Source organism: Bos indicus x Bos taurus, chromosome 23 (genome assembly GCF_003369695.1).
Source record: "Bos indicus x Bos taurus breed Angus x Brahman F1 hybrid chromosome 23, Bos_hybrid_MaternalHap_v2.0, whole genome shotgun sequence".
Lineage (NCBI taxonomy): Eukaryota > Metazoa > Chordata > Mammalia > Artiodactyla > Bovidae > Bos > Bos indicus x Bos taurus.
This window is the reverse complement of record NC_040098.1, coordinates 514,508-529,036: the sequence shown is the minus strand read 5'-3', so window position 1 is coordinate 529,036 and position 14,529 is coordinate 514,508. Positions and strand designations below refer to the sequence as shown.

General features: G+C 36.3%; 1 pseudogene; it reads left to right on the top strand.

Moving 5' to 3' along the window:
* Positions 1 to 3,288: 3,288 nt before the first annotated feature.
* Positions 3,289 to 4,192, top strand: LOC113882251 (annotated as a pseudogene).
* The last annotated feature ends 10,337 nt before the right edge of the window (positions 4,193 to 14,529 follow it).

Genomic DNA, 14,529 nt, shown 5'->3' with positions numbered 1-14,529 from the left:
TACATCATTCATCATTTTAGTTATATCTTGGATATTTTGGCAAAGTACATACAGTTGTATAATCACAATCGTTTATCAATATGCAGAATCTTTCTTCATCATGAATATACCCTACATTCATGGACATGACACATTGCCTTCTGTGCCTGTTACAAATCCAATGGTAAGTGGAGCAGTGTCCTAGACAATATATCTGGGCCTAGGGGTTCTCATCTGGTTTTGGTCAACAGATGGACAGAGAGGAGCCCATATTATCCCAGGTTGGTGCCCTGGTGGATGAGGATGGTCCTGGTGCTGGCTAACTGGTGTATGTTCTTGGGTCTCATCTCAGCTAGGGGTTCAAGGAGTTCTGTGATAGCTAGCCTGTTGGTACATGGCTATTTTCTTGCCCAGCTAGCTGCTTGGTCTGGAGCCTGCTAAGGGTTTGTTTTGTCTGACTGCTGGCTGGGCCTGGCCCCCACCGCTAAGAAGACAGAGGGAGGGTTTCTGTATGGTGTTTACCATTAACAGTGATCTTTTTATGGGCTATCTCCCCCAAACTGGTGCTGCCAACATCTATATCCCCAGTATGAATCCCAACTTCCTTTTACCCCTCTGGGAAGGTCTTCAAGTACATCTGACTCAGTCTCCATTCAAATAGCTATTTCTGAAAGAGGTCTTGTCTGTGTGTGACCTTTAAATCTGGAGTCTTTATTTCTCAAGACCTCTGGTTCTCACCAAAGTTAACCCCACTGGCTTTCAATGTCAAATGTTTTTGGGGCTCATCTTTGTAGTGCAGGACCTCCAGTATGAGTTGCTTAATATGGGGCTCAGACCACTTTGCTCCTTTGGGGAGCCTCTTCAACTGGATTATCCTCTCATTTTTGTACTTCCTACCCAAGTTATGGGAGTTGCCTATACACTATATTTGTCACTCCTACCTAACCTGCAATGGCCCTTTTATATCTTAATTAATAGTGGAAATTTTCTGCCACTCATCAAGTCGTTCTCAAAAATGGTCACTCTGTAAATAGTCGGAATTTCAATGTTCCCAGGGGAGGACATGAACCCAGGGTCTTTCTATTATACCACCTTTGCTACTCCACCCTAAATATCTGTCTTTTATTGGTAGTATCTTTGCATAGGGTCTTCTCTGGTGGCTCAGATAGCAAAGAATCTGTTTGCAATGTGGGAGACCTGGTGTCAATCCCTGATGTGGAAAGATCCCCTGGAGGAGGGCATGCCAACCCACTCCAGTATTCTTGCCAGAGAATCCCCATGGACAGAGGAGTCCATTGGGTCACAAAGAAGACAGATACAACTGCACAGCACACATCTTTACATACAGATGTATTTTTTAAATTTAATGGAAAGTCCCAGTGAATTTAATTAAGAAATAATCAATATCGGATACATTCCACTTCTAAGACATAATGTTAAGTATGGTTAGAAGGGATAAAAGTGATCTTTGTCTCTTTTGGGAAAATAGATGATGTTCTTTTAGGAACTGATGTAAAAGTTTCAGGAGGTCATTTGTTAGGCTTAAAATATTGCACTAAAATATGTAAAGGACAGCAGAAGAATTTTTCTCAAAATCTTAAGTCAACTAGTTTGGCTGTACCAATGTGACAAAATGAGAAGTGTTAAGCAATTCACGGATTTTTTTCTATCTTGAAGTTATGAAAAAATTTACTAGAAACAAATTTTCCTGGAAATACCTTGTTGTTCTTCCTATATAAACCTAGAATTTGCATAGTTTTCTGACAAATTATCTTAACATGGTAAACTTTTATTTTTTGGGTACCATGGAATTTCTTTTAAACAATCTAAAGTGCAAATAAAACATTCTTCTGAATAAATGGGAGAATCCATGGAAGAAATGAACAGACAGCTGAATGAAATCAAGCATATCCTCAGGTAATATTGCAACCTTTTGCCCTCTTTTGTCATATTGGATTAAAGAAAAAGGTCAAGATCTTTAGGAATGATTTAAAAACTTTTCCTTCTGGTTTTGAATACGTTCCAACAAGGTAAGACTAACAGTAAATGTTGGGAAACATGGTTCACAATTATGGACTTTTTTATGCAAGAATTTAAGCTGTTTTGAAAGGTATCAAACTTAGTTTCCAATTCTTGTTTTATCACGTAGAAATGTGTACCCTTAGGAAAATTAAAGGAGTATTCTTAGCCTTAGCTTCATCAACTGGGAAAATGTGATTATGGGTTTGTTACTGTAAATATTAATTGTTATCTATTACATTTGATAGAATAAGAATTTTGAGCAGGTGAGTGATATAACTGGAACAAGATATAAGAATGTAATTTGAGTTGCTTCAAGAGAACAAATTGGTGTACAACCCTCTCCACTCCCCCCCTCCTCAAATGGAGAAAAGTAGCAGGAGGTTACTGCTCTGGACCAGGAAAAATGAGGGGAAGGGAATGATCACATTAGTGACATATTTGGAAAGTATAGTCAACTATATTTCATACAGTTATCAGTAAATAATATGAAAGCAAAAAGAGAATGATAACACTGTGCAAAGCTTTGTCTGAACAGTTACATTGAATAGTGATGCCTTTTAGCAAGATGGGGGACATCTTTTATATTGTAGAAAATTTTGCATTATATGTACTAAATTGATGTCTAACTGTAAATATTCAAAATTGGAAGTGCTGCTTATATTAAAATGAGGCTAGAGATAGGGGCTGGAGACACAAATTTGGACTGCCTCAGTATTCATTGTTTAGAAGGAATATCACTACAAACTCTAAGAAAGAAGTCTCAGGAAGTTTTGAGAAAATTCTGGGCAGTCACTTTATATTCATAGTTTGATCTATTCACAAGGAATATGTTAACTTAAGTGGGTCTCTAGTGTTATACTTTTGTGACTTTATAAATGATATACTTTTCCTGGAATTCCTTCCCCATCTTTTTTTGTTATTTAACTTTACCTTTAAAACTCAGCTAAGTCACTTCTGGGAAGATTTCTCTGATTCTAGTCTGATTGATATATTTGTCCTCTGTGATATTTAGCATTTTGAGAGTATCTGTATCTTGGCGCCTATTATGTATGTCTGCAACTTTCTGATTCCTCATTTTGTGTCATATCATTGAATCTAAGGAACTATGAGTGATTCAGCTGGACATCACAATGTCTATGACCCACTGGGCACAAGCAGATTCTGTATGCATATTTTCTAATTGAAAGGATAAACAGAAGATAGGATTTTAGTACATTTAAAACTTTTCCCCTTTGTTTTGTAGGTAAACTGCTTCTAATATGTGAGGTCAACTCCTGTCCAGAATAGATGGAACCAAGAAATAATGTAACTTACTTTGTCCTCCTGGGCCTCACACATAATCCAAAGGAGCAGAAAATCCTTTTTGTTATGTTCTTGGTTTTCTACATTTTGACAGTGGTGGGCAACCTGCTCATTATTGTGACTATAACTGTCAGTAAGTCCCTGAACTCACTGCTGTATTTTTTTCTTGCCAGCTTATCATTTATGGATGCCTCTTCTATAACCCCCAGACTGATTTCAGACTTACTCTTTGGGGAAAATATCACAGCCTTTGAATCTTGTATGACTCAGATGTTTATAGATCATTTCTGCTGGTCATGGCCTGTGACCGCTATGTGGCCATCTGCAAGCCCTTGCATTATTTGGTGATCATGAGGAAGAAGGTGTGTGTTGTGATGCTGGTGGTGTCCTGGGTTGGAGGCTTTCTGCACTCAGTAATTCAACTTAGCACTGTTTATGTCCCATTCTGTGGCCCCAATGTCATTGATCACTTTACATGTGACATGTACCCCTTATTGAAACTCATCTGTACTGACACCTATGTCATCAACATTGTAGTGCTGGCCAATGGAGGTCTGATCTGCTTTATCATCTTTCTGCTCTTACTTGTCCTCTATGGAGTCATCCTGCACTCTCTGAAGAACCTGAGTCAGGAAGGGAGGCAGAAAGTCCCCCAGACCTGTGGTTCCCACATCACTGTGGTTGTCTTCTTTATTCCCTTTGTATTTTCATATATTTAAGACCAGTGACAACCTTCCTCATTGACAAATTGTTGAATGTGTTTTATACAGTCATAACCCCCATGCTGAACCCATTAATCTACAGTCTAAGAAATTCTGAGATGATTAATGCTATGAAGAAACTCTGGAGAAAAATAGTAGATCAAATCAAATTAGTTCATTACCCATAATGACTTCAGTAACTTAGCAAGAGGGCCAATTTTCCAGAAAGTAAAAGTCTTTGTAAATCTGATTAAATTTTTCCTCCTCTCTCAAGGAATTAAGTTAATTATAAATAAGGAATGAACTACACATTCATCCTTTCACTGACAATTTCTTTGCTCATATGTAAACTGTATAACATCTTGTGTACCACTGTGTCTAAATAGGTGGGACATTTAAAATAGAAAGGTGTTTCCATTTACAATAGAGAACAATGAAAATTATGTAGCAAATGAGTTAATTAAAATGTTATGTGGTTACACTATTTTTAAATTTATATCCAATTTTGCTTTTATTACTTTCTCATTGTTAGTTTTTTTCACATCAGAATTTTGTATATTATCTTTATTGTACTTGCTAAAAATTTAATTCTGTATAGATCATCATCTATTCAATGTCATTTTCTTTACACATATAACTAAATATGATAATTTAATTTTTAAATAATTTAAATATGATGAGTATTTTAAGAAGTTTTAAAAATAGAGGGATGGTATGGGGAGGGAGGAGGGAGGAGGGTTCGGGATGGGGAACACATGTATACCTGTGGCGGATTCATTTTGATATTTGGCAAAACTAATACAATTATGTAAAGTTTAAAAATAAAATAAAATTAGAAAAAAAAAATAGAAGCCAAGCAAATTGTAATAGCGTAGGATACACCTCTTGCAAACTTCACACCCAATAACTCTCAGTTTCCCCAGTTTCAGTCACTGTACATGGTTTCTAAGATCCTTCAAATAATAATTTTGCAAATACATGCATATTTTCATATATGAATGTGTTCACTTAGCTCTGTATAAATTTTGTACTTATCTTCTCAGCCTCTGGAAGATATTCAATATAGACATGCCAGTCTATATAGATGTAAGTTATTCTAGTTTCACGATCCTGCTTAACTTCTTTATACTGGATCGTGTCCGACTTTTTGTGACCCTCTGGACTATAGAGTCCATGGAATTCTCTAAGCCAGAATACTGGAGCGGGTAGACATTCCCTTCTCCAGGGGATTTTCCCAACCCAAGGATCAAACCCAGGTCTCCCACATTGCAGGTAAATTCTTTACCAGCTGAGGAACCAGGGAAGCCCAACTTCTTTATAAAGATACACTAAAATTTAGGTATTAAGTCCTCTTCAGGTTTTTCAATACAGGCTTTCTGATATTTTGTAAGTATGAATTGTACAAGTGGGCTTGTTGATTTAATTGGTATATCTGTCTACAATGTTTATGTTTGTGCGTGCAGGCTGCTGGCTCAGTCATGTCTGACTCTCTGATACTCTAAGGACTATAGTCCACCAGGCTCCTCTATGCATGGGACTGGAAGAATAAGACAAGCAAGAACAGAGGAGTGGGTGGCCACTCGCTTTCCCAGGGGATCTTCCTGACCCAGGGGTGGAACCCATGTCTCTTATGCCTCCAGCATTGGCAGGCAGGTTCTTTACCACTAGCGCCATCAATTATGTTGGTAGTTATTGCTAAAATGCTATCCATGAAATTTTATCACACTCATTACTCCTCTAATTCTGAAAAATTGTTTGATCACACTCTTAAAAATCACTGCTTGAAAAACATTTGTGGTATTTGAAAATCAGATAAAAAATTGCATTTCATTTACATACTTTAATTATAAAAATATATGTAACTGAATTTGGACATCTATTCACGTGTTTAAAGTGGTTTTTATGCATTTTCTTGTACTGCTTATGAATGAATATCTCATTTTATTTCCATTACTGATATTTTCCAAATTGATCTTAATGATTTAATTATACACTAAGGAAATTAGCAACAATAGACTGGTTCCAAATCATGAAAGGAGTGCATCAGGGGTGTATATTGTCACTCTACTTATTTAAATTATATGAAGAGAAAATCATGCAAAATGCCAGGCTGGATGAAGAACAAACTGGAATCAAGATTGCCAGAAGAAATATCAATAAGCTCAGATACATAGATAACACCACCCTTATGGCAGAAAGTGAAGAAGAACAAAAGAGCCTCTTAATGAAAGTGAAAGAGAAGAGTGAAAAAGTTGGCTTAAAACTCAACATTCAAAAATCTAAGATCATGGCATCTGGTCCCATCACTTCATGGCAAATAAACGGGCAAACAGTGGAAACAGTGAGATGCTATATTTTCTAGGGCTCCAAAATCACTGAAGATGGTGACTGCAGCCATGAAATTAAAAAACGCTTGTTCCTTGGAAGGAAAGCTATGACCAACCTAGATGGCATATTAAAAAGCAGAGACATTACTTTGCCAACAAAGGTCCGTCTAGTCAAAGCTATGGTTTTTCCAGTCATCATGTATGGATGTGAGAGTTGGACTATAAAGAAAGCTGAGTGCCAAAGAATTGATGCTTTTGAACTGTGCTGTTGGAGAAGACTCTTGAGAGTCCCTTGGACTGCAAGGACATCCAACCAGTCCATCCTAAAGGAAATCAGTCCTGAATATTCATTAGAAGGACTGATGCTGAAGCTGAAACTCCAATACTTCGGCCACCTGATGCAAATAACTGACTCATTTGAAAAGACCCTGATGCTGGGAAAGATTGAAGGCAGAAGGAGAAGGGGATGATGGAGGATTAAATGGCAGATGACATCACTGCCTCAATGGACATGAGTTTGAGCAAGCTCCGTGAGTTGGTGATGGAGCTTGGGAGATGGGAGGCCTGGTGTGCTGCAGTCAATGGGGTCGCAGAGTCAGACACAATTGAGCAACTGAACTGATCTGAAGTGATGGAAATTATCCCATTCACCATGTATGTGGAATTGTTAATATTAGTATTTCAGTTTTTGATTTGTTTTTGATGTATTTATGCTGTGCAGGATGTTTTTGGCCATATAAAAATATTTTTACATTTGTCTAATTAAATCTATCAGTATTTCCTTTCAATTTTATGTCTTGCTTAGAATTTTCCTAATTCAATGTCACTAAAATGTTGTTCCACATTTTTCAACCTAATTTTTACATTGTTTTGTTGTTTTATATTTTACATTTAAATTTTAAAACCCTTTACACATTATTTTTATGTCAGAATTTAGTTGGGGACTAAATTTTAGTTACTTTCATAGATTGTTATTTTTATGGATGCATGATTATTTTTCCCCAATGGTTTGATTTTCCAACTCTGTATTCCTACATATAGCACATGTTTGGATCCAATTCACTCCTCTATTATTGTCCTTTGATATCTTGATCCATGTGCCATTTAACATGAAGTGTAATGGCATTCAATTTAAAATACACTCTGATGCCTGATAAACATAGGACACCTTCATTACCATTCCATATCAGACTTCTGTTTATATTTGCTTATTTAAAGTTTAAAAATAAATTTAAATAACCTAGTTTGGGAAAACATATTTGTAGTTGATGTTTTACATAAGACTTGCTTCAGAAGGTTTTTGTGTCTTTAGAGAATTGAGAGGTCTTATCCAGAAACTGGATAGGTCTTCCCACTTAACTTGTTTTTGTATTCATATAAATCTAGTAATTTTCTTTAATTAGTTGTGTTTTTCAAGTGTTTGTTGCTTCCGTGCAGGAAATGTTTTGTTTTCCATTTTATATAATATGCATAATCTTTCCAATACATCATTCATTCTTTTCAGTCTATATTGTGCAAGTGACAAAATATGTACAGTTGTGTAATCACCATAATTAATAACCAGAACGTTTTATCATAGTAAATGTTTCCTCATCCACCTTAGGAGTCACATTCTTCCTTCACTTCTAGGTTCTGATAGACAATAATCCATCTCTGTATCTATATTTTTATCTCATTCAGAATTTTATATAAATAGAATCACATATTATGTATTTTTTAATTTTCCTCCATGCTTTATTGAGGTATAATTGATAAATTAAAATATTATATAGAATATGTACAATTGATGATTTGATATACATTGTGAAATGACCACAATAAACCTTACTTAACACAACTATCATCTCACATAATCACCATATTTGTTTTTCTTTTGGTAAGACCCCATAAAACCTACTCTCAGTGAATTTTAAGTGTATACTGTCTTCAATTGCTCAGTCATATGCAACTCTTTGCAACGCTATGGACTGTAGCCCATCAGGATCCTCCATCGATAAGATGTTCCAGGCAAGAATACTGGAGTGGGTTGCCACTTTCTACTCCAGGAGATCTTCCTGACCTAAGGACCCAACTGATGTCTCGGGTCTCATGCAGATTCCTTTACCTCTGTGCTACTTGGGAAGCCACAAGTATACATTATTATACTATTAACTATAGCCAATATGCTATATATTAATCCCAGGTCTTATTCATCTTGTAGCTGCAATTTTATAACCTTTTAGAAACATCTTCCTATTTACACCACTCTTCAGCCCTGGCATACTTTCTGCTTCCATTATTTGACTTTTTTAGATTACACATGTAAGATAATACAGTATTTGTCTTTCTGTATCTGGTTTATTTTTCTTATGTCCTCCAGATTCACACATACCTCCAAAGACCAAATTTCTTTCTTTTTCATGAGTCAGTAATATTCCATTGCTTCAGTCAGTCAGATCAGTCAGTCAGTCATATCTGACTCTTTGCAACTCCATAGACTGTAGCATATCAGGCTTCCCTGTTAATCACCAAATCCCAGAGTTTACTCAAATTCATGTCCATTGAGTTGGTGATTCCATTCAACCATCTCACCCTCAGTCATCTTCTTCTCCTCCTGCCTTCAATCTTCCCCAACATCAGGGTCTTTTCAAATGAACCAGTTCTTCAGATAAGGTGACCAAAGTATTGGAATTTCCACTTCAACATCAATCCTTCCAATGAATATTCAGGACTCATTTCCTTTAAGATTCACTGGTTGGATCTCCTTGCAGTACAAGGGACTCTCAAGAGTTTTCTCCAGCACCACAGTTCAAAAGCATCTATTCTTTGATGCTCAGCTTTCTGTATGGTCCAACTCTCACATCCATACATGACTACTGGAAAACCATAACCTTGACTAGATGGACCTTTGTTGGCAAAGTAATGTCTCTGCATTGTTTATTATATTCTATTTCTTTGTCCATCTACTTAGGTTGTTTTTGATCTTGCTTTTTGAATAGTGCTTCAAATAATATGGGTATGTAGATAAATCACAGTTTCTGATTTTGTTCTTCTGCATATGTTCACTTTTCCCAACACATTGAAAAGAATTTCCTTTCGCTATACTCTATACTTGGACCCATATTTTAAAATAAGTTAGCTATATATGGATGGGTTTATTTCTGAGCTTTCTATTCTGTCCATTGATTTATGTGTATGTTTTTGTGTCAGCCCCTTACTGTTTTTACTAGTAAAGTTTTGGAATGTATTTTGGGATCAGGAAGTGTGATGTCTCTAGCTTCACTCTGCTTTCTCCTGAATGGGGTCTTATGAATTTTTTTTTTTTTAAGATTTAGCAATCATTTGATGAAACTGAACAAGTCTAGCATCTCTGTTCTCTTTTTAGTATAATTTTATTTACTTATTTAATTTTGCTGTACTTGGTCTTCATTGATGCATGGGTTTTTCTTTTGTGTTGAGTTGGGGATACTCTCTAGTTGAAGTGCTGGCTTCTCATTGCAGTCACATCTCTTGTTGCAAGATATAGGCTCTAGGGCATACAAGCTTCGGTAGCTGTGGCACATGAGCTCAGTATTTGCAGCTCCCAGGCTCAAAAGCACAGGCTCAATACTGTGGCACATGGGCTTGGTTGCTCCATGGCATGTTGGATCCTCCAGGCTCAGGGATGGAACCATGTCTTCTGCATTGGTAGGTGGATTCTTTACCACTTAGCCAGCAGGGAAGCCCAGGCTTTTATGAATTTTATGATTATTTTTGTATTCCTAGTAAATATTGCATTGGTATCAATTATACTTCAGTTAAATAATTTCAAACAAAAAGCCATTTAGATTTTGATAGGGATTGTATTGAATCTGTGATTTGATTTGTCTGCCATGTCCATTTTAACAATATTTTTTCTTCCAATTTATGAACATGGGGTAACTTTTCATTTATTTGCACCTGCAATTTCTTTCACTTATGTCATATTTTTCAGTGTATAAATTGTTCACTTTCTTGGTTAAATTTATTCCTAAGAATTTATTCTTTCTGATGCCATTGTAAATGATTTTTTTCTTTTGTATAGTTCATTGTTTCTAAATGTAATTGAAACTAATTAATGTCAGTTGATTTTTATCCTACAATTTTCTTGAATTTCTTTTATTAGGTGCAGTTTTTTGGCATTTTCTATATGTAAGATCATGTCTACCATGCAGTCTTTAAATATGACTTCTTGCTTTTAGTATCATGCATTTGAGGTTTATGTGTATGAATGGGACTATCAATTTTGTTGTTGCTGTTGCTAAGTTGCTTCAGTCGTGTCCAACTCTGTGCGACCCCATAGACAGCAGCCCACCAGGCTCCCCCATCCCTGGGATTCTCCAGGCAAGAAAACTAGAGTGGGGTGCCATTTCCTTCTCCAATGCATGAACGTGAAAAGTGAAAGTGAAGTTGCTCAGTCATGTCCGACTCTTAGTGACCCCATGGACTGCAGCCTACCAGGCTCCTCTGTCCATGGGATTTTCCAGGCAAGAGTACTGGAGTGGGGTGCCATTGCCTTCTTCAGGGACTATCAATAGTCTATTTGATTGGTGGATATTATGGATGTATCCCAGTTCATTTAACCTTTTCTTAAGTAAGAGATGTTTTGGTTATTTTTAGCAATTTGAAATTATGCGTAAATTTTCAACAAGTACTCATGTATAGTTATTAAAAAAACAAATCAGAAAAATATGAAAAAACTACTTTCAAGACACTACATATCAGGAACAATTTACAATGATCACTCAGAGATGGGGAAAAAACAAGTTTATCTGTAGGCTTTCTCCAGTTTACTACCTTTAACAGTTTTATTTTTTAAATATAAATTTATTTTAATTGGAGAGTAATTACTTTACAATATTGTAGTGGTTTTGCCATACATTGACATGAATCTGCCATGGATTTACATGTGTTCCCCATCCTGAACCCCCCTCCCACCTCCTTCCCCATCCCATCCCTCTGGGTCATCCCAGTGCCCCAGCCCTAGCACCCTGTCTCATGGATCAAAACTGGACTGGTGATTCATTTCACATATGATAATATACATGTTTCAATGCCATTCTTCCAAATCATCCCACCCTCAACCTTTCCCACAGAGTCCAAAAGACTGTTCTAGACATCTGTGTCTCTTTTGCTGTCTCACATATAGGGTTATCGTTACTATCTTTCTAAATTCCATATATATGTGTTAGTATACTGTATTGATGTTTTTCTTTCTGTCTTACTTCACTCTGTATAATAAGATCCAGTTTCATCCACCTCATTAGAAATGATTCAAATGCATTCTTTTTAATGACTGAGTAATATTCCATTGTGTATATATATGTACCACACTTTCTTATCCATTAATCTGCTGATGGACATCTAGGTTGCTTCCATGTCCGGGCTATTATAAACAGTGCTGCGATGAACATTGGGGTACACGTGTCTCTTTCAATTCTGGTTTCCTCAGTGTGTATTCCCACTGGTGGGATTGCTGGGTCATATGGCAATTATATTTCGAGCTTTTAAAGGAATCTCCACACTGTTCTCCATAGTGGCTGTACTAGTTCGCATTCCCACCAACAGTGTTAAGAGGGTTCCCTTTTCTCCACACCCTTTGCAGCATTTATTGCTTGTAGATTTTTGGATAGCAGCCTTTCTGACCTGTGTGAGATGGTACATCACTGTGGTTTTGATTTGCATTTCTCTGATAATGAATGATGTTGAGCATCTTTTCATGTGTTTGTTAGCCATCTGCATGTCTTCTTTGGAGAAATGTCTGTTTAGTTCTTTGGCCATTAGTTGATTGACTTGTTTATTTTTCTGGAATTGAGCTGCAGGAATTGCTTGTATATTTTTTAGATTAACTCTCAGTCACTTGTTTTGTTTTCTGTTATTTTCTCCCATTCTGAAGGCTGTCTTTTCACCTTGCTTATAGTTTTCTTTGTTGTGCAAAAGCTTTTCAGTCTAATTAGGTCCCATTTGTTTATTTTTGCTTTATTTCCAATATTCTGGGAGGTGGGTCATAGAGGATGCTGCTGTGATTTATGTCAGAGAGTGTTTTGCCTATGTTTTCCTCTAGGAGTTTTATAGTTTCTGGTCTTTGTTTAGATCTTTAATCCATTTTGAATTTATTCTTGTGTATGGTGTTAGAAAGTGTTCTAGTTTCATTCTTTGACCAGTTTTCCCAGCACCACTTGTTAAAGAAATTGTCTTTTCTCCATTGTATATTCTTGCCTCCTTTGTCAAAGATAAGGTGTCCATAGGTGTGTGGATTTATCTCTGGGCTTTCTATTTTGTTCCATTGATCTATATTTCTGTCTTTGTGCCAGTATCATACTGTCTTAATGACTGTTGATTTGTAGTACAGCCTGAAGTCAGGCAGGTTGATTCCTCCAGTTCCATTCTTCCTTCTCAAGATTGCTTTGGCTATTCGAGGGTTTTGTATTTCCATACAAATTTTGAAATTATTTGTTCTGGTTCTGTGAAAAATACTGTTGGTAGCTTGATCAGTTCAGTTCAGTTCAGTCACTCATTCATATCCAACTCTTTGCAACCCCATGAATTGCAGCACTCCGGGCCTCCCTGTCCATCACCAACTCCTGGAGTTCACTCAAACTCATGTGCATTGAGTCAGTGATGCCATCCAGCCATCTTATCCTCTGTTGTCCCCTTCTCCTCCTGCCCCCAATACCTCATAGCATCAGAGTCTTTTCCAATGAGTCAACTCTTACCATGAGGCCAAAGTACTGGAGTTTCAGCTTTAACATCATTCCTTCCAAAGAATACCCAGGGCTGATCTCCTTTAGAATGGACTGGTTGGATCTCCTTGCAGGCCAATGGACTCTCAAGAGTCTTTTCCAAAACCACATTTCAAAAGCATCAGTTATTCGGCGCTCAGCTTTCTTCACAGTCCAACTCTCACATCCATACATAACCACTGGAAAAACCATAGCCTTGATTAGATGGACCTTGGTTGACAAAGTAATGTCTCTGCTTTTGAATATTCTATCTAGGTTGGTCATACTTTCCTTCCAAGGAGTAAGCGTCTTTAAATTTCATGGCTGCAGTCACCATCTGCAATGATTTTGGAGCCCAGAAAAATAAAGTCTGACACTGTTTCCACTTTTCCCCATCTACTTGCTATGAAGTGATGGGACCAGATGCCATGATCTTCGTTTTCTGAATGTTGAGCTTTAAGCCAACTTTTTCACTCTCCACTTTCATTTTCATCAAGAGGCTTTTTAGTTCCTCTTCACTTTCTGCCATAAGGGTGGTGTCATCTGCATATCTGAGGTTATTGATATTTCTCCCAACAATCTTGATTCCAGCTTGTGCTTCTTCCAGCCCAGCATTTCTCATGATGTACTCTGCGTATAAGTTAAATTAAGCAGGGTGACAATATACAATCTTGATGCACTACTTTTCCTATTTGGAACCAGTCTGTTGTTCCATGTTCAGTTCTAACTGTTGCTTCCTGACCTGCGTATAGGTTTCTCATGAGGCAGGTCAGGTGGTCTGGTATTCCCATCTCTTTCAGTAGGTTTATAGGTATTGCATTGAATTTATAGATTACTTTGGGTAGTATACTCATTTTCACTATATTGATTCTTCCAATCCATGAACATGGTATAATCAATCAATTATTATATTAAATAAATAATTAATTATTATAATTATATTATATTATAATATTTTATATATTATTATATTATATATTATATTATATTTTATATTATAATATATTATATTAAATTATATTATAATAATATATTAAATAAATAATTAATTATTATAATTAATTAAATAATCAAAGAGGACTCAAATAAATAAAATCTATTTGTGTCCTCTTTGATTTCTTTCACCAGTGTTTTATAGTTTTCTATATATAGGTCTTTTGACTCTTTAGGTAGATACATTCTTAAATATTTTATTGTTTTCATTGCAATGGTGAATGGGATTGTTCCCTTAATTTCTCTTTCTGTTTTTTCATTGTTAGGGTATAGAAATGCAAGGGATTTCTGTGTGTTAATTTTATATCTTGTAACTTTACTATATTCATTGATTAGCTCTAGTGATTTTCTGGTGGAGTCTTTAGGGTTTTCTATGTAGAGGATCATGCCATTTGCAAACAGTGAGAGTTTTACTTATTCTTTTCCTATCTGAATTTCTTTTATTTCTTTTTCTGCTCTGATTGCTGTGGCCAAAACTTCCAAAAC